The sequence below is a fragment of the Diabrotica virgifera genome, chromosome 9 (assembly GCF_917563875.1).
Source record: "Diabrotica virgifera virgifera chromosome 9, PGI_DIABVI_V3a".
Lineage (NCBI taxonomy): Eukaryota > Metazoa > Arthropoda > Insecta > Coleoptera > Chrysomelidae > Diabrotica > Diabrotica virgifera.
In genome coordinates this window covers 206,879,847-206,906,833 of record NC_065451.1, presented here as the reverse complement: position 1 = coordinate 206,906,833, position 26,987 = coordinate 206,879,847, and the positions used below count along the sequence as shown (strand labels likewise).

The window sequence follows — 26,987 nt, the reverse complement described above, 5'->3', positions numbered from 1 at the left end:
GCTCCCCAAAATTTAATGCCAGCGGAGCTGTTTGTTATATTTATAGATTTATATCGTTACGTGCTGTGTTCCGGCCGGTGCTTATCAAATATTTAGGGATTGTTGTGGCTGATCCATTAATGGAGAATAAGTAACGCTATTAACACAAATAGGTATTAAACTTGCGGACACTGGAGCTTATACTGAGCGATTAATTTCGTTCAATATCAACAATTTTAAATTATATTTTTGAAAAATTTATCCTAGTTTTAGTACAAGAGTGCTCTAATAACCAGAAAAATAATTTTATATTTTCTGTATTTTTATAATTAAGTATTTTCTATGGGAAATAAGCCACAATTTTATTAAAAAATGAATTTATTAACGTTTCGAAGCCCAAATCGGCTTTCATTGTCAAAATACAAAATACTATTAAAATAAACAAAAATGTTGTTGCTAAGTAAAAAAAATCTTCTAATAATTTATTTAATCTGACTCATTTATATTGGCAATTCAGACGTATATTATACTAGAAGTTGCGTTCCTGGGACGACTTTACTAAAAGATAGTTCATTCGATTACATGAAATCAATCCCAACTCAAGAATATCCGTCGCAAAAAAATCATAGCATGTGATCTGTCTTTAAAAAGACAACCAAATGCAAGATGACAGTAAAATTCTCGCGTTAGAGATTCCATAGTAAATCACGAGGGAAAACCAGGAAAAAACCTCGTGATACTATCCCGACATCGTAAGTATTTGGTCTTACATTTAATTTACATTCAAAAAATTAATACCAAATTCTGACTTTAATATGTTTAAATTATAAATAATATTAATAATACATAGATATACAATAAGTAATACTAAAATATAAAATTTGTACTAACTCGATATGTTATTGACTTACTAATCGTGGTATTTTCTTTCTATTGACTTCCTCTTTCAGTATGGGTAACCACATCCTACTACATTCTACCGAGGAATTTGCGACACAATTGGTTTCATTTAGCATAATTAGAGCCGCTTCTTTGATTTTTCTCTTTTTACTATCTGATTCTTTCAGGACTATACTTGAATCTCTCCACTGAACTCTATGTTCATTATATCATGCGTGTTGACATATTTGAGATCTATCAAATTCTCTATTTTTAATATAAGACTGATGTTCACTTATTCTAACGTTTAATGGTCTTGATGTTTCACCTAAATAAAATTGTTCGCATTCACAAGGTATTTTATAAATGCAATTCTTTGTTCTTTCTTGTTCATTGTTAGGTTTAGTTTTAGATAGAATAGATCTCAATGTGTTTGTTGTTTTGAATGTTGAATTTATTTCCTATTGTTTTAAGTTTCTCGGATAGTCCTTTTATATATGGTATTGTTATTTTCCTCGTATTATTTCTTGTGAATGTTGTAGGATCCCGTTCTAAGTTGTTCTGTTCCATTCGATCCAATCTTGTCAATTCCTTATTTATAAACGATAAAGGATAATCATATTTTAATAAAACAGAAACGTTAATAAATTCATTTTTTAGTAAAATTGTGGCTTATTTCCCATAGAAAATACTTAATCTAATTTTTTGGCATATATATCATACTAGCGATGTCATCCGTCTGGGCGTGATGACGCAATCGATGATTTTTTAAATGGGATAAGGGTCGTGTGGTAGCTCATTTGAAAGGAGGTTCAATTCTCTATTCAGTATTAACACTATTATTTATAGGTACAGGGTGGCCAAAAGAATGTCTATAATTTATTTAACTCAAAATTAATTTTACTGCTGTCAGAAAATATAAAAAAATGTTTATTTGCAAACTCATCATTGTTATTTGCTTAAATTAAATGTTCAAACTGCAAGGAGGCAGGTGGGAGACCGAAAAATACTGTTCTATAATGTATTTTGTTGTGTAGTACTGTAGTAGTAAGTTTCCCAAACCCAACCTTAGACAAGTATAAGGAAACTGCCACCAGAGAATTTTCCTAAATGTTTTGTTAGTGTCATAACATTTTCCTATTGTCGAATTTGCAAATTGTAAATTAAATGGGATGTTTATTAAAAAAAAGTTTGATTATAACGCAAGTTATCTTTTCTGAAATATATTTCAACTTTTCTATTTGACTCTTTACTTATTTCTTTGTTTCTTAAAACACATATATTTTACTCGTAAAATCTCTGGTGATGTCCTGTTCTTTCACGTTTTATGATTTCACTGTTGTTCTTTTTATTCTGGAGCACTTTTAATCCAAAAAATTTGCCTTTTTCCATCTCCTGCTTTAGCAAACACAGCCTTATCTCAGCTGTCAGTCGTCTTGTTATCCTTCAAAAATGAAGCGTAGCACTAGTCTGGCAGCCTTCTTAGATAAAAAGCGTTCGTATTTGTTTTGTCGGGCTTTAAAAGCTCGCGCGTATGCGGCGCAAGCTCAGTTTATGTCCCGCAAATATTCTACCTGTCTCGAGACTATCATTCGCTCTATCGGAACTCGCGACAGTCGACAGTGCGCTTTTGGACTTCGGAAAAGCCTCGTGCCGGTTTCCACGAAGTTGCGGAAGGAAAACTTTCCGGAAAGTCAGTGAAGCACGACTTTTTGCGAGCGAAAGTTGGCGGAACTTGAAAAAATGTTGGTGTGTGTTTAGTTTGTGTGTACCGAACTGAGATGTAAGTTGTTTAAGCGATGAATTTTATGAGATTTTAGCACTTTATTGATAGATATTGAACAGGAAAAATAAATGCGGTAATCAATCACATAGTCAATTAAACTTATAAAATATACTTAAACATTTTACGCATGAATTTTATACTGAGATATTTCTACAACCGTGTCTTGAATTTTTTTCTGTTAGTTTAAACAAGTTGATAAAAACATTAAATAAATACTTTATTTTCTTTTAGACAAACATAACCTGTGTATAATAACTGGCACTGGCGTTAAGTAAATAAAAGAAACAAATAAATAAACGCATAAACACACTAACAAGAAAAATAGCCCAGTAAATGAACGGGAAATACGGCGATACCGTGTAATTTTCATGGGCAACTTCGAATTGCATGAAAATTTGGATTTAGTTTCTACTTACCCTCCACTAATCAAGTTACGCTCAAAATAAAGTTGTACCTTTTTTTTGGTAAAAAATCATAAAAACCTCACGGTGTTTAGCTCCCCAAATAAAATTATTCGTTACTGCTTTACAAACAATTTACTTTACTTGTCTATTTTTATAAGATCTGTCAGTTTCACCGGTTTAAAGTGCTTATTTTTGAAAGGGTTATAGTTGAAAGAACTTGAACGAGTCACTAAACACGAGTGTATGTAAACTTTGAATAGCCATACCAATTTTTGTCTTACAGAAAAAAAATTAAACAAGCATATTTTTAACAGCAAAACCTACATTTTTTTACTCTTTGAGATTTTCGTGTCACTAATACTTTTAAAGTTATTTTGAAAAAAGGAATTTTTTTTTAAATTTTAAGAAAAAATTTTTTTACTATAAAACCAAATTTTTTCATAAATAGGCACTCGAAAACCGTCAAATTTACAGATAATATAAATAATATACATACATTTAAAGTAAATGGTAAAGCGGTAACGATTAATGGTGCTAGGTAGGGTGCTAAATAGAGGGAGATTTTCACATTTTTTTTTACCAAAAAAGCTGGGCTAACTTTTTTTTTCAGCGTAACTCCTTTATTTTTAATGCTAAAACTTTTGTAAAAAAAACAAAAATAAAGCTTTTTTTAAACACTTTAAAAAATTTTAGTAAGTTTTTCCCGAAAGTTTCTTAATTTTTCGGTGATTTCACGTTGAAATATTCGAGTTGGAATTAGACGAATGAGAAAGTATTTTTCATGTGCTACAACTTTGCTTTTACTCAGTTTGTAGACTTTACTGGTTCACCATTTTTTTACTTTTTTTATAGGCTACACTTTTGCTAAGAATATTTTTTTCGATAAAATATTTACTTTTAAAAGTTATTTGCAAACAACCGTCTGAAGACGTAGTGTTTTTGTCGAAAAATAAACATTTTCAATCGCAAATAACTCAAAAAGTATTGACTTACGTAAAAATTTCTATTTAACAAAAGCTTCGTAGAATTAGTCAATTTATCCATTTCCGGACTCACTTTAAACGCTCTTTCTTTCACCCCCGAGAAGGGGTGAGAATCACCCCACAAGCAAAAGCAACCAACGGCACGAATTCAACTTTGAAGTGGAGGGTAAGTAGAACCTAAATCAAAATTTTCATGCAATTTGGAGTTGCCCCTGAAAATTACACTCCAAAACGGTCATTTATTGGGCTTAAAGAGCAGAATTTAAAATTGAAGAAATTTTTACAACTGAATAAAAAATGTGTACAATCAAAAGTTGTATTAAATTTCATTTAATAGTCTAGGGTCGTGTCCGATTGAGGTCCATGAAATTTTACAACTGATATTTATGTAGTTTTATTCGCTGTATCCGAATCTTTATGATAATCCAAATTTTTAGTCGGGAATTTGTCATCAACAATTTAATTGTGTAGACGCTTATAACTAATAAACTAGAAAAAGATATACTTACCCTTTTTTCATATCACGTTTTGTTGCTTTTAAAAACCAAACCAAACAAACTTTGAAATATTAAAATCGGTCCATTAGAAGCTGAGATATTGCAAATGTATTATTAAGAAATACCATATTACAGTAAAACCTCCGTTAACCAAAACAATTGAGAGTGAAGTCGTTTCGGATAACAAGAATTTCGGTTAAAAACAACATTGTATTTTGGATTCTTCTTGTATCAAATAACATAGTATTGGCGAGATATAGCTGCAAAACATTGTTGTCAAAGGAAAACACAAAAGAAAATAGAAGATTTAAAAAAAAACACTGTTAAAGATGTTATTTTCCTTAATTTTATTGCTTTCTTGAAATTTACTTTTTATTGATGAAATTATTGAAAATGTCAGCCATTTCGGATAAACGATGTTTCGGTTAAACAGGTTTCGGTTAACGGAGGTTTTACTCAGAGGCGGCTTTACCTATTGTGCAGGGTGTGCGGTGCACACGGGCGCCGGCATGTTAGGGGCGCCGAGCGCCAAAAAGCGGGTCCTTTACTTTTTTTCAACATAAAATAGGCTTTAAAACGATGAATGAAAAATTACATTGGCAATTAGGCGCGATTTATAGATTGCCGCCCGCCCGTCTGTCCGTCCAACGCTCCAATGGACAATCTTTTGATTCATTTGAAGACATATCGACAATGATTTCGAAATAGGTTGTGGAACCTATAAAGGTCAAATTGCTTGGGACTTGCCGGGCATTTTCAAAGGCGTTTGTACACGTGCCGCGGGGTAATTTTGCGAAATAAGCGTTGACGGAAGGGATTATGTATTATATTTAAGTTAACATGTAAATATAGAGTAAAGCGGCTTTTCTTTTGATTAAAATTATTTAAAAGGAAGATTTTCTTTTATTACTACCACAATTATTGCGACTTTCAGCAGAGTCAGAGCTTCTCAAAAATTATCCGTATTAACAATTTGTTGATGGTTTTTTTTAGTAATACTGAAAATACGTAGTTCATCGTAGATTAGATTCGAGTAGCTTCTTCTGACGCTGTGAATACCTATTGGCTCCCTACATCATTTATATTGCACTATTTGCATCTGGATTTTTGTGTACATTATAAGCGTACATAACACTCTCTGTACACTATTCCATTTTGACTGCGCGTCTACCAAATAGTCCTCGGGCCCACATATAAAATTATTATTTATGACCACACCGTCGAAATTTTTTGTACTTGTTATTTGGGTGGGGTCGGACAAATTTGGAGCTTGGCGCATTATGGTAGTGGGGCGTTTGTCTGTCAAGCTGTCACGAAGTTGTCAATTTTATGCAAGAAAAAAATGTATAACCACATTGGTCACTTTATTTTAATCAATGGTTTTTATCATATAAACAGCGAAAACAATTTTGTCGGACAAAAATATTAGGCCATATGAGGCGTCGGACACGCTAAATATGTAAAATTTATGAAAATAATAAATATATTACCACATGGCTATTTTTAACAGAATCCACCATAAAAAATTTTTACAATACCTTGTCGGACAATTTTCACGGGGCTTATGCGCAGTCGGATGCGCCGAAGATGTCAATTTCGTGGAATTTTTTATTTACAACCATTTTTCCGACAAAAATAGGAGGTTATAAGTAATTATATTCTAACTCAAAAATCTAAGTGTCCGACAAAAATATTGGAGCAAATCGACACTCGGACAAAAAGTTTAATTTTTATTAGTAAACTATACTTTTAAACTATGCTAGATTCTTGCATCTTATCTTCATAACCATTTTTCCGACAAAAGAAGTAGGTTACAAGTAATTATATTCTTAAACTAAAAATGTAATTGTGTGACAAAAATGTTATGAAAACGAACAAAAAACTTAATTCTTAAGTACAACATTTAAAAGAGCGTGACATAGAGTTGTACACAAAATTTTCCAAAAAATTTTCCGACAAGAGGGAAAATTTTGGAAAAATTTTGATCTGAAAATGTGTGTACATACTCCTTGAACAATGACGAACATCGTTCTGTAGTTTCTTTTCTCGAATTTACAAAAAAAATTTCCGACAAGAGGGAAAATTTCGGAAAATTTTTTGAAAATTTTGGACCCATTATTTTTGGATTGTGTTTGTTACATTGTGTTAAAGTTAGTCATGTGATAATAAATTTATTATTTTCATAAATTGACATTTAATTTAGCGTGTCCGACGCGTCATATATGGCCCAATATTTTTATCCGGCAAAATTGTTTTCGCTGTTTATATGATAAAAACCATTGATTAAAATAAAATGACCAATGTGGTTACACATTTTTTTCTTGCATAAAATTGATAACTTCGTGACAGCTTGACAGACAAACGCCCCTCTACCATAATGCGCCAAGCTCCATATTTGCCGACTCCACCCAAATAACAAGTACAAAAAGTTTCGACGGTGTGGTCATAATTTTATATGTGGGCCCAAGGACTAAAAGGGCGCCAGGGCATCAACTGCACACGGGCGCTACATAGGCTAGAGCCGCCTCTGGTTTTACTATATTATGGAATATATCAGACATTTTTGGTTATAACTTTGCTTTTGATCATTATTCATTCATTCATTAAGCACTACAATCTCTAGGGATTATAGCTAACGCCATAGCGTTCAAAATCCTATTCTTGAGTGAGGTGGATCACTCCTCTATCATTCATAGCTTGTTGTGTGTCTTTGCTTCTCTCGTGACTCTTTTCCATTTCTTCCTCTACTTGTACTGAACTTTCCAGTCTTTCACATTTATTGCTCTTATGTCTCCCTCTGCATCATCCAGCCATCTTCTTCTTCTCTTCCTCTACACCTGAGCCATAGTGGTGTCCAGTTAATTATCCTTCTCAACATATATAATTGTGGGCATCTCTGCATATGTCCTATCCATTCTAAGCGAAGAGATTTTATGTATCTGACTATATTTTCTCTCTTTAATTCTTCTTTAATTTCGGCATTTATTTTCATTAGTATTTCTCCCTAACTCTTGTTATATTGTGGCCCAGTATTGTCCTTGTTTTTCTTTAAAACTTCAGAAGGCTATCTTCCTCTTTCTTGTTAATCGTCGTTGTTTGTATCCCATATGTACCAACAGGTCTTATTAAGGTCTTATATAGGTTCATCTTTGTTCTCTTACTTAAAGTCTTGCTTCTCAGCAGATTTCTATTCATTTAGTATGTTTTTTGCCTTTCAGAAATCTTTTCTTCGTTCTCACTTTCCTGGTTTTTTCATCGTGTTACTCCTAAGTATCTAAAAGTGACACTTTAAAATTTATGGTTCTGTATTATTAGACATTTCCCTATCGTCATGTATATGCCATTATATTATTTATATTTTTTTATATTTTGAAAGATCAGCTATAATTTTCCAAGCACTTTTAAAGAACTATTAGATATGTTTATTATATTTTGGTAATGGCATTTTTTGGTCAAATTTAAAAGCTTTTGAGGATCTCTTTTTTTCCATTTATAATAATCACGCAACTATTGAAATTCCCTATATGTGCATGCAAATTTTTCAGTTGATAAATTGACTGTCTCACCTCATTATTAATCCATTTATTACTATTTTATTTAGACTTTTCATTTATAATAGAGAAGTTTATGTGAAAATGATACATAAAAATATTTTAAAAAGTTTTAAAAGTTTGATTTGTATCTAAAATACCACATGTTTGAGTCCAGTAGTCCAGTCTTCTCTTGAGATGTCATTTATAAATTTATTTATAGTGAAGTCATTGAGAATTTCTTTTTTGGTAGAAAACACTTGATCATCTGTCACAAAATCAAACAAAAATAGTAGGAGTCTATCATTTCTAAGTATGTGCTACAAATATGCTGTTTTTCTCCTTGGTGGTCAAAATTTCTCTGTCTCTTCTCTGTTCTGTGCAATACCATTTCATTCGTAATATGATCGGTTCATGGTATTTTCAAAATTCTCCTAAAAGCAACATCCTAAAAGCTTCCAGCGTTCTCATTAAGTCAACATTAACAGTCCAAGCTTTGGTACCATAAAGAAGAACAGAGTGGATATAACATTTTACCATCCGATATTGAATTTGTTGATCGAGTCTTTGGTTACTCAGAAATTTCCTCATCTTCAAAAAGGCTGCTCTTGATTGCTCTATTCTTGATCGAATTTCTGATTTTGGATTTAGATCTTCTGTAATCCAGACCCCTAAATATTTCACAATACACACAATACACATAATATCCCATAGACAAACATTGGACTTATACGAAGACCTAGAAATAACCAAAGAAAACAAAGAAGTCCCAATTGCGTTAACCACAATGTATGTGATTACCATTGTGATTTTCAACCCCTGCACCCCAACTATTGTCATAACCCATATTTCATCAATTTCCTCTAAACCTCTTTTTTTTTGTTATTTACACTTTTTTTATCTACCTATTTATCCTAATTCAATTTTCTACCGGATCATATATCGAAACATCATATAAAACAATCGAAAATTTGTGGGGCATAATTGGTAAAAAACTACGACAGCGTTTGCCACCTCCTAGAACCTCACAAGAGGTAGAAACAGTAGTTCTCGAGATTTGGAATGATATTGATCAAGACCAAATAGCATACCTCATTTGTAATATAAAGGTACATATCTCTTTTACTATCGAACATAATCGAATGAATCAAAAAATAAAATATTAATAAAGCCTAAGGCTACAATTGAGTTTCATTTTCAATATTTTATATGTGCTAGAATATTCCACAGGGTGTTCCGAACTTTAAGGAAAAACACAGTATGATTGTTACACCCGGTATAAAATGTCATTTATGTATATGTCTAGCAACAATATTATTACACAGATTTTCTTAAATAATAGCTTCGCTGGTGTCGCTCCTAGCGGTTACTAATTCAACTTTTACCGCTAATTTTTAAATTTATTATTTAATTGTTATCGCTTAATATTTACAACGCAAAAAAGTAATTAAATTGTAATCGATTTTTTTAAGATTTTTCTAATCATTTTGACGTTCTATTGATAAAATATCAATTTCTTACTTCGGATACTTTGACAATAATCGTGTAGATGGCGCTAAGATTATAATAGATTATTTATAATTAGATATTACGGAACATTAAAAAAACTTAAATTCAGTATTTAAAACGTAAGTATATTTAAGGTAAAAATATATACCACAGCTTTGACCAACTAATATTGTTTATAATTAATGTTTTTAATTTTAATTTTAAATTAATCACTTTGACATTTATGTCAAATTTCCAGTAAACGTTTACAAACTTGTCACTACTGGCGTTCGCGAATTTGTAAATATCCCCTCTACGTACGAGCTCACAGCCTATAACATACTAAAACTATCACTTAAATAGGACAACAGGTTTAGGATATTCGAGACATCAAAAATGACGTATTTTTAAGGTGTTCCGCTAATTTTACCGCTTAGTGTATATTATCCTCATTATTGACACAATCCAGATTGGGCCTTGTCCTCTTCAATTAATCATCTCCATTAATTCCTATTTCTAGCTTTCATTCTCCAGTTTCTTGTTTTGAGTTCTCAAATCCCTCGGTGCTTGGTCCATATAGCGTATTTTTAGTCATCCCTAGAGTCACTTTCCCACCATTTGTTGTTGAGTTAAATCAGTTACTGCAAAAATATTTCTATGTCTATTTTTTGTTGAATATTTTTACGTGTTTAATTATAAATAGTCCGTTCTTTAACGGTAAAATATTGCAAAACCTCTAAATTTTAAAGAACCGCTTGGATTGACATGAAATTTGGCATACACATAGCTAACAAGTCAAAGAAAAAAAGTGATATTGTGCCGATATGTGCTTTTGCCCCGGGGGTGCTTTTCACCCCCTCTTGGGGGTGAAAAAGTATTCGTCCAAAGTAAGTCCGGAAATTGATAAACTGACTAATTTTAAGTAACTTTTGTTCTATAGAGTTTTTTCACTAAGTCAATATTTTTCGAGTTATTTGCCAGTGAATATGTTCATTTTTTAACAAAATAACCACACTTTTAGACGGTTTTTTGCAAATAACTCAAATAGTACCTATTTTGTCGAAAAAACATTCCTAGCAAAAATATAGCGTGTAAAAAATTAAAAAAAAAATGGTGTATATATCACGTTTCTATACCTAGTAGAAGCAGAGTTATAGCTAATTAAAAATAGGTGCATATTCGTCAAATTCCAAATGGAATACTTTAACGTGAAATAACCAAAAATGAAGCACATTTCGGGGAAAACTCATTACAACTTATTTAAATTGTTTAAAAAAATCTTAATTTTTGTTTTATAAAAAAAATTTCTAGCATCAAAAGTGAACAAGTTAAGCTCAAAATAAAGTTAGTCCCTTTTTTTTTGGTAAAAAATCGGGAAAATCACCCCCTAATTAGTATCTCAAATGAACTTAATCGTTACGACTTCACAAGTTTCTTGACCCGTGTATGTATTGTTTATATGATCTGTAAGTTTCATCGGTTCAAAGTCCTTATTTTTGAAAGGGCTGTAGGTAAAAGGAGTTGAACGAGTCACTCATCACGAATGTATGCAAATTTAGAAACACCAAATCTCAATCAATTTTTGTCTAACAGAAAAACAAAAAAATACATGATATTCAGAAAAGCAATGCTGACTTTTTTTGTTTTTCGAGATTTTTGGTATTAACAATTTTTAAGTTATTTTGAAAAAAAAACATATTTTTCAAAATTAAAATTTTTAAAAATTTTACTTTAAAACCAAATTTTTTCCAAAATAAGCACTTTGAATCAATGAAACTTTGAGATCATATAAACACAACATAAGTAAAATAATTTATGGAGCCGTAACGATTAATTTCATTTAAGTTGTTAATTAGGGGGTGGTCTTCCCGATTTTTTTTGCCAAAACAAAAGCGATCAACATTATTTTGAGCGTAACTTGCTTAAATTTAATGCTAGAAATTTTTATAAAAACAGAAATAAAGCTGTTTTAAACACTTTAAAAAAATTATAATGGGTTTCCCCAGAAAGGGTTTATTTTTTTGGATATTTCACTTCGAAGTATTCTATTTGAAATTTGGTGAATATGAATCTATTTTTCATTGGCTATAACTCTGGTTTTACGAGGTCCAGAGACCTAACGCGTACACCATTTTTTTTTACTTTTTTACAGGCTATATTTTTGCTAAGAACATTTTTTTCGACAAAATACTTACTTTTTGAGTTATTTGCGAAAAACCGTCTAAAAATGTAGTTATTTTGTTTAAAAATGAACATATTCACTCGTAAATATCTCGAGGAGTGTTGACTTGGCGAAAAAGCTCTATAGAACAAAAGTTACTTAAAATTAGTCAGTTTATCCATTTCCGGACTTATTTTAGACTTATTTTAGACTTTATTTTAGACAATATTTTTCACCACCAATAGGGGGTGAAAGTCACCCCCAGTTCAAAAGCACACATCGGCACAATATCACTTTTTTTCTTTGACATGTAAGATATGCGTATGCCAAATTTCTTGTCAATCCAAGCGGTTCTTTAAAATTTAGAGCAAAAACCGTGAAAGAATGGACTAAAATATGATGGAAACGAACGAATTACCATTTTTATATAAAATTTCGAAAAATAGATGCAACTAAAATAGGTCGATTGTTTATAGTTATTTTCCTAACAAGTGCAGAAAGTCATACTTTTCCGCACGCGACTGCAGTTTGCCGAACAACGCGAAGCGGGAGTTCGGCAAGCAGTCGAGTGCGGAAAAGAAACTTTCTGCAAGCGTTAGGAACAATATTTTTTTACGAGTCTTTAAAAAATAGCCAAATGTTAATCAATTAATTTAATTAATATGATTATTTCATTCATAGGAGATTCTGACCAATAGAAAGCTACAGAAATCTGAATTAAATCGATAATTTTTGATAATCTCCCATCGTTAAGTATATTACGTCAGATGCCCTTCGTTGCTACTAAAAAATACATTCAGTGACATTAATGACAATTAATGTTTTAAAAATTATAAAAGTGACGACTTTCAATCGTCAAATATTTATAAAAACTGTGTGTTTAATGGTACTTACATAAATAAATTACAATAAAATTTTGGTTTTGAACAGTTTTATTCATGAAATACTCGCAACAAATTGCACTCGACCTCTGAAATTAATATAGAATTTTTGCTCTCGTGACACTTTGACCTAATTTCACTCGCCTTCGGCTCGTGAAATTAAAACTGTCAAAGCGTCACTCGGGAAAAATTCAATAATTTCAGAGCTCTTGTGCAATTACTACTGAAAATACATACACAAATTAATTCTTTGACAAGGTTGTCAAAACCAAAGTTTCAGCATAATTGGTTAGCATGACGACGATCTTGGTTTCCATGACGACGATTCAAAACCACTGTTATTGTCTACTGATTTGACTTTCGAATATTATGTCAAATTATTTTATTTCATCGAATTCTCGCCGGAGGGACCGCAGACGTTCGGATACAATTAGCGTCTCTTTGCAAAGACAATGACGTCGACTTTGCAAAGTAACAAGACACTTACTCAACACACACACACTACACATTACTTCCCTGACTTAGTGATAAGTTATACAATTACGTGGCTAAAGGTTCTAGTTCTAAACCAAGGCCAAAACCGGAGAGAAAAAAAAAAGAATTCTCGCGTTAATTTCATTAAAACATGAACACAATGAGATATATTTGAAATAAATTAGTAAATAATATCTAAATATGAGTTTATTGCATGTATTACAATTACTTTAAGGCCATATTAACATATCTAAATTAACACGCGTGCGGAGAAGTAAAACGCGTGCGGAAAAGTAACACGCGTGCGGAAAAGTAAAACTTTCTAAACTAAAATGCGTGCGCGAAAGCAGACATTTTTTCACGCTTAGTTTAGAAAGTTTTACTTTTCTGCACGCGTGTTACTTTTCCGCACGCGTTTTACTTTTCCGCACGCGTGTTAATGTAGATATGTTAATATGTCCTTAAAGTAATTATAATACATGCAATAAACTAATATTTAGATATAATTTACTAATTTATTTCAAATATATCTTATTGTGTTCATGTTTTAATGAAATTACCGCGAGAATTCGATGAAATAAAATAATTTTGACATAATATTCGAAAGTCAAATCAGTAAACAATAACAGTGGTTTTGAATCGTCGTCATGGAAACCAAGAACGTCGTCATGCTAACCAATTATGCTGAAACTTTGGTTTTGACAACCTTGTCAAAGAATTAATTTGTGTATGTATTTTCATATTAATTAAATTAATTGATTAAGATTTGGTCATTTTTTAAAGACTCGTAGAAAAAATATTGTTCCTAACTCTTGCAGAAAGTCTCTTTTCCGCACTCGACTGCTTGCGGAACTCTCGCTTCGCGTCGTTCGGCAAACTGCAGTCGCGTGCGGAAAGAATGACTTTCTGCACTTGTTAGAAAAATAGCTATTTTTCTAAGAGACTTTCTGCAAGAGTTGGAACAATATTTTTTCTAAGAGTCTTTAAAAAATTACCAAATCTTAATCAATTAATTTAATTAATATGAAAATACATACACAAATGAATTCTTTGACAAGGTTGTCAAAGCCAAACTTTTAATATAATTATTTTTTCTACAACCACTATTCAAAGTGCACTTTTCTGCACGGTTTTATGTTAGCAAACTTGATATTTTCTCACAGTATAAGATATTTGACATTAGTGAGCAGAAAAGTGACGTTTCTGTGCCGCAAAGTGACGTTTCTGTGCCGCAAAGTTCTTTTCTGCACAGTTGACTACCTCATTCTGAGTAACGTTATATTCTGTTTACATCCGTGGACTACCGCATTCTGAGTAACGTTATATTCTGTTTACATCCGTGGTTAAACTTTAGACAAATATATAACCTATAAGACAATTATTATATTTAACTATAGCATAGAAACTAAATTATGGATGTTACAACTGTTTTATTTTACAATTTTATTCTTATTAAACATTTTATAATTATAAAATAACCAATAAGGATTTAGCAACCTGTGCAAGAGACGTCGAATGAAGTAGATTTTGTGTAAGTCCGTGACTGCATAAATATAATGTCAATAATGTGTAATAATTGTTTAAATTTAAACAAATTAAGGCAGTGCATTAATTTTTTAACTGATTTCTGTGTAATTTATTTAGGTATAAGGAATTTAAATTGATTAGTAGGTATTAATTAAATACAGTTTAAAATTTATCACATAGGTACCTATTATAATTAATCGTCGTTTGGAAATTGTGATTTTTATTTTTAGGAAAAACTGTGCTTGTAGAAAAAGTATAGTGTGAAACACGTGCAGAAAGATAATTTCTCACTCGTTTGAATTGCGGCACTCGCTTGCGCTCGTACCGCAACTTTTCAAACTCGTGAGAAATTAGTATCTTTCTGCACTTGTTGCACAATATACTATAGCATGACGACGATCTTGGTTTCCATGACGATGATTCAAAACGACTGTTATTGTCTACCGATTTGACTTTCGAATATTATGTCAAAATAATTTTATTTCATCGAATTGTCGCGTTACTTTCATTAAAACAGGAACACAATAAGATATATTTGAAATAAATTAGTAAATAATACCTAAATATTAGTTTATTGCATGTATTATAATTACTTTAAGGCCATATTAACATATCTAAATTAACACGCGTGCGGAAAAGTAAAAACCGCCTGCGGAAAAGTAACACGCGTGCGGAAAAGTGAAACTTTCTGAACTAAAATGCGTGGGCGAAAGTAGACATTTTTGCATGCTCGTAGAAAAATAACTATTACGTATATCGAGCATTTTTGGAGTTATTATCAAAAGAAACGAAAATTTAAAAATATGCATTTTAAACCGATCAAATTTTTGAGGTCATTATGTATGCTAAAGTAAAGAAAATCTTATGGAGATTACGGTCAATTTTGGTTTTTTTTTAAATTGCGTACCAATGTTTTATTTTTGACTTTTCCCTAAAAAATTGAAATGGCCTTATTTTCATCATAATTTGCTTAATTTTGATGCTTTTGATGATATCTTCTAGACAATTCTAGACAACATCTTCTAGAGCTCATTTTATAGGTATTTCATAGCTCATCTGAATAGGTACTTTGACAAGAAAGTATTTAATAAGTATATTTTATAAAATGCATCGTTTCTTTCTTATTTAAAGCTTCAATATTTACTTACTTGACTCACTTTGAATTGGGACTTTTAATAGCTATTTGTATAACAAGGGAGGAAAGTGGTAGTTTTCCTCCCGAGAATGAAGTTTACTACCCGACGCGTAGCGGAGGGCAGTAATCATTCAAGGGAGGAAAAGGCACTTTACTCCCATGTTATACATATGGTTTTTCCACCTTCCTCAAATAACAAGTCATTTTTTCATTTTTACTTAATTTATTTATGTAACTAACCAACAAAATTTATTAGAACTAAAACTAACAAGTACGTACAATATAACTGTCAACTGTCAAAAAATAGAAGTCAAATTATTAATGTAAACATTGTTATTATCAGAATAACAATTTACTGTTTTTTACCATTCTGTAAAATACAGATTGTTTTTTAAATAAACGTTAAAATGTATAGATACTTACGTAATATAAAATAGATATTGTACAGGGCGTCAATAAGTTATATTTCATAAATGAAATACCATGACGTCACTTTTACTTTTCCTCCCTAGGGAGGAAAAGTACAACTTTGCTCCCTACAATCAGGTCCCGAAAAGTATACCTACTTTCGGTAGAGGTAGGTGGAAAAAGGTTTTTCAAGTAAGAAATTTACTCGATTTTTCATTTGCTTCAATTTTGGTTATGACAACTTTTTTGTAAAAACTTTTCATTTAGTTTTTGAGTTATTTATGAAGAAACGCTTTAAAAAAGGCATTTTTTCACGAAAATTTAAAATCTTTGATGTTTAATAACTCAAAAAGTATTAATTTATTTTAATATCTTGATATATCAAATTCTGCTCATAATTTGTACCTCTATCGATTCATGGGGTTATTTTTAACAAAATAATTTTCACACACAAGAAAGAGCGACATCCAGGATAAAAGCGCAAGTTGGCACCATGTCACTTTTGTTTCTTGCTGTATCCTATAACTACACACCAATTTTCATGAAAATCGATGGAGGTTCAACGAAATCGGAGGCGAAAACCTTCAGTGACTGCACTATTAGAATATTCACATTAAAACTTGAAAACATTAAAGTAGTCATAGATAAAAATAAGTGATAAAGCATATATGGAATTTAATTCGCTTGTTTATTTTTCATTATTTTTATAGCCCTAAAACTATTTAATCGGAAAAATCCGCTTGCAAGCACATTTATAATTTTGTAATCCGTAAAATTAAATGGGAGTTTTGAGTTATTGCTTTATAGCGGGATTAATTTTGTTATTTGGATTTTTTTGTTCTTTCGGATGCGCTAGATCAGTAATATTTTCTATACCAACGTGGCAGTCCGCTAAGTACTTAAGCCGCGTTTACACGATGACAATTGGCGAGACAATTGTCAGAAAATAACTGACTGGCATGAAATTATTGTCTTCGTCTTTTTAAACACTTCAGGCCAATTGCCTTGCCAACTGCCCTCACAATTGGCCCATAATTCAGTTGTCTCCGGGAGTAGACTGAGGACAATGACCTGCGCCCAGTGAACCCTCCACCACTCGAAATCTCAATGGTCGCGACAATTGGCGCCGTGTGAACGGTGTAGGCCAGTAGTGCTGTCTTGTTTTTTGCCAGTTCCCTCTAGTTCTCTTGTGGCAGTCAAAACATACACGTGGTTTGTTCTATTTGTGTTACGTCTGGTTATTCTTTAGCAAAATGGCACCAAAGTGGAGTGACGAAGCCATTTCCTTGTCCACTCCCTCTTCTTATGTACTCCTCTTCGAGCACATTGTAAGACTCACTGATAAATTCCCGGAAAAGCTGATTCACCATTCGTTTTAAGTACTCACCGGACACAACAGATGACGAGCAGTCGGCCATGTTTTAGCTGTCTGCTGCCATGGCAATAGTTGGCCCCGTATAAACATCTTCTCGTTCAACTGGACTGACCTCCAACAATCCGCAACCACGTGATGACAATTGTCCAATGACAATTGTCTAACCAATTGTCATCGTGTAAACGCGGTTTTAGCCTACAAAAGAAAAAGAAAAATAATGGAAAAGTTGCAATTTATTTCTCTACATAGTCTCCTTTTAGCTCGATACACTTGACCCAGCGATGCTCCAACTTCTTTAACCCGTCTGAAAAATTGCGTTTTTTCGAGGTCTGCAAAATAAGCTTCCGTGGCGGCGATGACCTCCTCATTCGACTTAAATTTCTGCCCATCGAGTGTCTTTTTCAAGTTTGGAAACAAATAATAGTCGCACGGGGCCAAATATGGAGAATACGGTGGATGGGGCAACAGTTCGTAGCCCAATTCGACCAATTTAGCAATGGCGACGGTGGAGGTGTGAGCCGGTGCGTTGTCATGGTGGAAGAGCACTTTTTTCTTTGCCAAATGGGGTCGTTTTTTCCTTCAATTCGGCGTCGAATCGGCCCAATAATTCGGCATAATAGGGCCCTGTGATTGTTTTCTTCTTCTACGGCACCAGCCCAAATTGAGCCTTGGCCTCCTTTATTTTTTGCCTCCACCCTTGTTTGTCTGTGGCAGCTCTTCTCTATACACGGACTCCTAAAAGGGCTTGTACGTCGGAGTTTACTGTGTCTTCCCAGCGCTTTCTTGGCTTTCCAACCGGTCTCTTTCCCTGCATTCTAGCATTCAGTGCTCTTTTTGGAAGCCTATCCTCTCCCATTCTTATCACATCTCCGGTCCATTGCAATCTTTGTATTCTTATGAAGTCTGACAGGGGTGCTTCCTTATAAAGTTCGTTGTTGTATCGACTTCTGAAGATTCCGTTTTTCCTCACAGGGCCTAGTATTCTCCTCAGTACTTTTCTTTCGAATGTGTCGAATTTGTTTTTGGATGTTTCTTTCAGGACCCAGGCTTCATTGCCATAGCATGTTGCTTGTGATCGTTTTGCCCTTCTCCAAGTAGTCGATGCAGATCACACCTTGTGAATGCCAGAAAATGCTGGCCATCACCTTTCCGGTCGATTAGTCAGTCTTCGCTTTCTTCGGAGCACGTTCGCCGGGTGCTGTCCACTCTTTCGACTGTTTCTTGGTTTCTGGTGTATACTGTTGAATCCATGTTTCGTCGACGGTTATGAAACGATGTGAAAACTCCTTTGGATCACACCTAAATAGCGTCAAACACTGCTTGTGTTGCCCAAATGCAAGACCAAGACGAGACTTAGACAGTCTTGGTCTTGGTCTTGCGCCAGTACACCTGGTCTTGGTCTAGGTCTTGGTATTGCGCTCCCGATCTTGGTCTTGGTCTTGGTCTTGCAGCAAGAGTCTTGCAAGCCTCGCAGTTGCCTATTAGCCTATTACATATCTTTGAACAACGTGACAGAGATGTACATTTTAAGCTAGAATTTCATAGCCATAGTAAAGATGAGCCAAATTAATAAATATCTAGACCAGCGGTTCTCAATTTGGGGTGCATGTACCACTGGTGGTACATATCATTATTTGCAGTGGTACACAAAACGCAAACACAGCTAAAAGCAGCACCAAAATTATTATTATACTTAATTAGATTACCTAGCTAAATACCTATTTCAGTTAGTTGGTAACAAAAATAATAAAAAGTATTTTGTGGTTCATGACTCAAAAAGATTGAGAATAACTGATCTAGACAACTGATACCGGATGGAGTTTGAACTCATGATCTAAGTAATCCGTGCCTATGTTCTAACTAACTAAAGTTTATTAGAAACTTAAATATTTTATTATATTAATACAGGGTAGAACAGCCATATCCATGATGAACGGCATTCTGTGGGACCAGACAATATCTAAAGCGAACAAACAGCTCATATACAATAGCATACTTAAAAGTATAATCACATATGGCAGTGAAGTTTGGCCACTGAAACAAAGAACGGAGAAAACGCTACTAGTAACAGAAATGGACTTCTGGAGAAGAGCAGCAGGCAAATCAAGAAGAGATCGGATACCAAATGAGAGAATACGAGAAATGATGGGAGTCACACATACAATAATTGATGACATAAAAACAAAACAACTAGTATGACAGATGACAGGATCCCTAAGCAGATTTTGGCATGGACACCACAAGGGAAAAGAAAAAGAGGACGGCCGAGAAGAAGCTGGAGGGAGGGAATTGAAAAAGAACTAGAGGAAAGAGAAATCCCTCCAGGTCTATGGTTAAACAGAGAAGAATGGCGGTTAGGAGTCGGAAGGCGTCGAAGAACGCTGTAAACCGATAGTAATACATAGTACCTAGTAGCACAGTAGTAGTGTATTTTATTATCCAATATAAGCGAATGTAATGTCCAATATAAGCGAAAATATGAGGTTGTCGTTGTAATTTCAGTATTTTATAAATGCTAGAATATTCCACAGAGTGCTAGCTCTGTAAAAAAACACACTTTTATTGGTACACCCGTTCTACAGTGACAATAATAGTCGACCTGTCTAGCAACAATATTACAGAGATATTTATAAAAATAAGACAACATAAAAAAATCACTTAAATCGAACAACAGGCTTAGGAAATTCAAGACATTAACAATGACCTGTTTTTAAGGTGGTGAGTAAATTTTTTGGAGAAGTGTATACATATCGTTAATTTCGGTATTTTATTTACACTGTTCCTTTGTCTCGTAATCATACTTTTAAATAATAGTCGTGCTGTTTCGGCAAATTTTCTGTAACCCAGTGATCTCATAGCATAGGTCACAGCACATTCAGCAAAAACAATACATAATCTTCTTCTTCTTCTTAGCCTTCTATCGTCCACGTTTGGACATAGGCCTCTCCCAACTCCTTCCATCGGTCTCTATCCTGAGCAACATATTTCCAATTCGTTCCCGCTACTCTTTTAATATCATCAACCCATCTCATCTGTGGTCTTCCTCTCGGTCGTTTACTTTGGTAAGGTCTCCAATGTTGTATCGTGGCATTCCAACGTTGGTCTTTTTGTCTAACAGTGTGGCCTGCAAAGCTCCATTTAAGTTTGGCAACTTTTGTTGTTATGTCCTCGACTTTTGTTTTTGATCTTACCCAGTCGCTCCTCTTTTTATCTGACAGTCGTATACCTAACATTGCTCTAAGGATGCACTGGTTGAACACTTTGGTCCTCAAATATTGAGGTATTTTGCGGTTCTTAAGTATCCAACCAAGTTTTCCAAATCCTGCCCATGCTAGTCTTGCTCTCCTATTAATTTCCGCACTTTGGTTTTCTTTGTCAAGTTTCAGGATTTGGCCTAGGTAGATATATTCCTGGACTTTTTCTATCTCACTGCCATTTATAGTTATGCGTCTGGGGTCATCTGTGTTTGTCATTATTTTTGTTTTCTTCATGTTCATTTTTAAACCGACGTATTGGGAGCTGCCTGCGAGTTCCTCTATCATAATTTGCAGTTCCTCGAATGAGCTCGCTATAATCACAATGTCGTCAGCGAATCTGAGGTGATTTAGCTTCTTGCCATTAACGTTAGTGCCATTAACAATACATAATAGTCTTACGTTAATAGTCGTATATTTTTTATCAGCAAGGTGACATATTTTTAAAAAGTTTGGATACGATGTTTGATATTACTATCGGCGTCGCAAAGCAAGGATGTTAATGTTATGTTATGTTTTATGTTATGATTAGAAGGCAAGGCGACTATTCTCATAATAGGTCTGGATCCCGCGTATGAAAAAAAAGTTGATTAATAGCAAGCTGAAAATTTGTTAAGAGCTTAAGGGTGTCTAGTCGGACAAACTTTGATATATGGGAACACTGGAACAGGGGAAGTTTTAATTGTGGAACAGGTTAAAAATTTGAAACGGTCAGACCACGAAAACGTCACATGTATTTTGTCCGACAGAACTTCCAATTGATTTGTTACCCTTTCATTAAACTCTCGTGCAAAAATGAGACTGCTATTTATCACCTGTCATAATTCCTGTCATTTGACATGTTCTACGTGTTTTTGCACTACTGATTTTTGCATGAGAGTTTAATGAAAGGGTAACAAATCAATTGGAAGTTCTGTCGGACAAAATACATGTGACGTTTTCGTGGTCTGACCGTTCCAAATTTTTAAACTGTTCCACAATTAAAACTTCCTCTGTTCCAGTGTTCCCATATATCAAAGTTTGTCTGACAAGACACCCTTAAGCTATTAACAAATTTTCAGATTGCTATTAATCAACTTTTTTTTCATACGCGGGATCCAGACCTATAACCCGGACAACTAATTTCAGAGAAGTCGTCTGATGGGAAGGAAAGTACAAAATATTTTATTTTTACATTGTAATAATGACCTGAGTACGTGTCAAATGTGTCAAGTGTTCTTTAAATGGATATTTTGACTCGCTATGTATGTTTATGGTATTGTTCGTAGTGAACATAAGTCCAATTTTAAAAATTTTTGTTACAATTTTTTTTTGTTTTTCATAAAGTATGTAAGAATATAGCCGAACTAATATACATACTGCCTAAAACGACCCTCAGTTCTAACTGCAAGACGCAAGAGTCTCGCAGGCTAAGTCTTGTTCTTGCTCAAGTCTTGCACGGTAAGTCTTGGTCTTGGTCTTGCTAAAATTAGGCGGTCTTGGTCTTGGTCTTGGTCTTGCGAAAACGCAAGAACAAGACCAAGACTGCAAGACCAAAACCGATTTTGGGCAACACTAAACACTGCTCTGAAGTGGTCTCACGGTTGTGCTTATTGTCTGAAGTGAGCAAACGCGGCACCCATCGCGCCGACAGCTTTCTTGCCGCAACCTTAGGTGCCTATAAAATGGCAACAGCCTGAAGGTCCCGACATATATGAATAAGTGCACCGTTGCTCTTTACAGTATTTGGAGGGGTCGGGGTCGGTAGATAAAGAAATTAAAGAAAATTGGAAAGAAGACGAAGAAGAAAACAAAAAGTTGGACGCCAACCTATCTGCATAGGATTTTACCTTACCTTACCTTACCTTACCTTGTGGATACAATTGAACAGGAACTAACTGATAGCCAAATTACTCTGTAAAATTATCTGAAATGTAGGTGGATTAAATAAAAAAAAAATTAAAGATAATAAAAAAATGACAATCGTAAAAAATGACAATTATTTGTAATTTATTTTATAAAAAAGTCTTAACAATAATGTAGCAAATAAACCAAAAAAACTAAACATAAAATAGTCAAACAAGATAGAAAACACAAACCCCTTAATTATATAAAAAAATTAACTTGTAAAACCTAAAGGTACTATTTGTATAGAGAACGCTTATTTATACTACTATTTTACCCAAATTAAATTTAATAAAAACCGAATTAAAAACTATAAAAACTGAACAAAAAAAATGTCAGCACTTTAGGTTTTATGTAGGTAGGTACCTGAGATGCTGAGCTCAACAAATTATAGATATTATTAATGATATAAATTAACCATAAACTAAATACACACACGTTATCATTTTTTTATAAGAATCTAGCACCAAAATAAAAGGTTTTTGTTCTGTACTTAATCGAACAGTCCACCCACTTTAACTGATAAAATTAAGCAATATCTATGAAATGCTCAGTCTAAAAAAATTGCGTCTAACCACCAAAGTATTTTTGAGATAAAGTCAAGTCAAAATAATTGTTACCTGAGATTGGCACTTTACTTAACCAATCTCCAAATAAATAATATGTTCAGGCAAACGTACTGCTACTAAAAGCCTCCACGGTACGGTAGCTGACAAAGTGACAAAACATAGGGCTTACAGTGTAGACTGATCCATCCTTTGCACAACCTCCAACAAAGTGAAGAAATTTCGCTTTGGTATTAATTCCCAAACCGTTTTCTCCGTCTCTTGGTTGTAGAATAAATTACTTCTTTTTCCTAATTGGTTTATTTAAAAAGACTACACTTACTAAAGCTAAGTTTAGCTTTTACGCCAGACACATCGAGAATTAATATTGTACAAAAAAAGTCCCAAATATTAATTTGGACTTAATTATGAACTATTATAATTGAAAAAGCTATCGTTTTTGAAATATATGGAACATTGACAAATATTTTATTTAGGAATTGTCACTCATTTTTTGAGATAGATTTTTTAAGAAGGCCAAAATCGTGTATTAAATGTGACATAATTTTAGGGGCGTAATAAAGCAAAGATTAGAATTTGGATTATATAATAAAGTTTCAACATTCTCCCCCGCGTTGAAGCATCCCTGCTTCAACTAAATTACACAGTAACAGAAACAGAAAAAACAAAGTGTTAGGAAGAATGTAACAAAACTAGAAATAAGCATGTTGGTCGTTTTAAGGTTGAGTTTGATTTGGTAATAAAGAAAGCTTTGAAATGGATCGGATAAACTCTCCGGAAGCCGTACGGAGCTTAACCACACGGACTTTGCCATCCTTACCAGGATATACTTCAATGATGCGCGCCAACGGCCACATCATTGGAGGTACATTATCTTCCTTGAGTAAAACTAGTTTCTTTGCTTGCAGGTTAGAATATTCTTCAGCCCATTTAGGCCGGTTCTGAAGGCGATTTAAGTAATCAACCGACCAACGTTTCCAAAAAACTTGTTGAATTTTAGAAATCTGCTGGAAGGGGGAAAGTCTATGTTCGTTTAAATGTGAAAGATCCTTTTCAGGATAAGCGGTGAGAGGAGACCCTATCAGAAAGTGTCCCGGTGTAAGGCAGGTTAAATCTGTAGGGTCATTAGAAACTGGACCTAAGGGCCGAGAATTTAGTATTGCCTCGATTTGACAAAGAATAGTGTTAAACTCTTCTGAAGTGAACAAAGCATTACCCACCAATCTCTTGATATGAAATTTTGCGCTTTTGATGGCGGATTCCCAGATTCCACCCCAATGCGGAGATCGAGGTGGAATGAATTTCCACTTGGTCTCATTTTGTGAAAGAAAGTCACAGATAATATTTACATTATTATTAGTTTTGAAAAATTGATACAACTCGTGTAGGACATTTTTTGCACCTAAAAAATTGGTGGCGTTGTCACTATAGATCACTGACGGATTTCCTCTTCTCGAGACAAAACGTTTTAAAGCGTTCAGAAAGGAGTCAGTAGACAGTCCAAGGACTAGCTCTATGTGAACTGCCTTGGTGACCATGCAAACAAAAACCGCAATGTATGATTTTATGAGTGGAGATTTACGAAGCCTTGAGGATTTTATTTGAAAGAATCCTCCGAAATCAATTCCAACTTTCTGAAATGGTCTAGAAACATTTACACGATCAGAGGGCAAACTTGCCATAATCTGTTGGCAGACTTGATTATTGAATCGAAAACACATATTGCAATTTCGAATGATTTTTTTGATCTCTCTGAGCCCATTAAGGGGCCAAAAACGTAAACGAATATTGCTCAGAACGGTTTGAGCACCAGCATGCCCGAGCCGCCTATGTTCGTACTCTAGTATGAGGGAGGTCGTATGATTATGGGGTGGCAAAAGCAAGGGATGTTTCTGTTGGTAGGGAATGGAGGCGTTACAAAGCCGTCCGCCGATCCTCAGCATTGATAATTCATCGAGAAATGGATTTAAAGATAATAATTGTTTATTTGATAGTTGCTGGTTTGCAGAAAGTTCGGAAATTTCTTTAGAAAAATTGGTTAGCTGAACTTGCCGAACTATAAAATATAGAGCTTGGTCCAATTCTTCAACAGTGAGGGGATCAGATTGTTTGTTTCCTTTTAAACAACTGATAAATCTGAGTACATATGCGATAGTACGACGTAATCGAGAAAAAGAAGAAAATTTTTGAAATAATTGTTCCCAAGGAGGTTTTGAGTTGACGTTTGTGAGTATTTTGGAACGAGTTTTTCTGTGCTCTGTAATTAGCTGATCAGCTATTGGGGGTTCATCAGAGAATTATAAAGAATGATTAAGAAGAAAAGCAGGACCGGACCACCACAACTTGTTGTCCAGAATTTCTTGGGCTGATAAACCGCGTGATAGAATGTCAGCACTATTTTCAGCTGATTTAACGTATCGCCACTGACAATTTTGCGTCAGTTCTTGAATTTGAGCAACTCTATGCGATACGAACACTGACCATTTACTAGGGTGTGCCCTGCACCAACATAAAGCGACCTGAGAATCGGTCCACAAATTTATTGAGTCATACTCTAATTTATTTTCGAAGACTTGTAGAATTTGGTTTACAAGTTTCGCCAGCAAGAGCATAGCGCAAAGTTCTAACCTTGGAATGGTAATTGATTTAAGTGGGGCGACTCTAGATTTTGAAGATACTAAAGTAGAAGAAATATCATTGTCAGAATAAAGAACTCGAAAATAAATGCAAGCACCATAAGCCTCTATGCTTGCATCAGAAAAGCCATGAATTTCTATTTTGCTAATAGTTTTCGGACGAAAATATTGTCTAGCTATTTTTTGTTGTGAAAGCAAGGGGATATGTTCAATAAAATTGTGCCAATCTTTAAGAATGCAAGCGTCGTTTATTACGGTGTCCCAATGAAACTTTTTAAACCATAATTTTTGCATCAGTATCTTACCTTTTACTATAACAGGATTTATCAAGCCTAACGGATCATAACATTGAGCTAAGATAGAAAGTATTTTTCTTTTGGTAACTGGACCCTGCACGATTTCTTGAGGCACGGAAATACAAAGAGTATCTTCTGCTGTACTCCACTTTAGCCCAAGAACTTTACTTGGGACTTCATCTATGTTTATGTCATAATCAGTTTTTTGATTTTCCGAAATGTCTTTGGAAATATGTTTAATAAAATAATCACTATTTGAACAATATTTATGCAACTCAAACCCATGCTTATTTAAAATGGTATTTAATTGAGAGTATAAATTAAAAAGTTCGTTGAGATTATATGAACCACAAAGGCCATCGTCCATATAGAATTGATTCAGAATTGCATCAGACGCAAGAGGAAATTCTAAATAGTTTAGACAAGCAATTTCTTTAAGAACCCTTGTTGCCAAGAACGGGGCTGAATTGGTTCCAAAAACTACAACATCGAGTTGGATACATTTAAAGTCTTCATCAGGGTTTTCTCGCCATAAAATGTTTTGAAGAAAAGTTTGTTCCGGGTTCACGAGGACCTGTCGGAACATTTTTTTAATATCTACCGTGAATACAAAAGGAAAAAGTCTAAATCTACATAGAATGTCATACAATTCTGGCTGGACCTGATATCCCTTTAAACACACGTCGTTTAAGGAATACCCTGAGGAACTTTTGGCGCTGGCGTCCATGACAACGCGCAAACGCGTTGTTAAACTGGATTCTCTAACTACACCTAAGTGCGGAATAAAATATTTATTTTCAGATTTGGCATTTAGCAGAGTTAGGGGTACATAATGAGCATGTTT

General features: G+C 33.8%; 1 protein-coding gene across 1 annotated transcript in view; it reads left to right on the top strand.

Annotated features, from left to right (window-relative positions):
- Positions 1 to 2,491: 2,491 nt before the first annotated feature.
- The window catches only part of LOC114334051 (chaoptin-like), a 233,205-nt gene continuing 208,709 nt past the window's right edge, over positions 2,492 to 26,987 (top strand). Inside the window, exon 1 of the mRNA XM_050662484.1 lies at positions 2,492 to 2,641. The gene's annotated coding sequence lies outside the window, so the exon portion shown is untranslated. The remainder of the gene's footprint in view (positions 2,642 to 26,987) is intronic.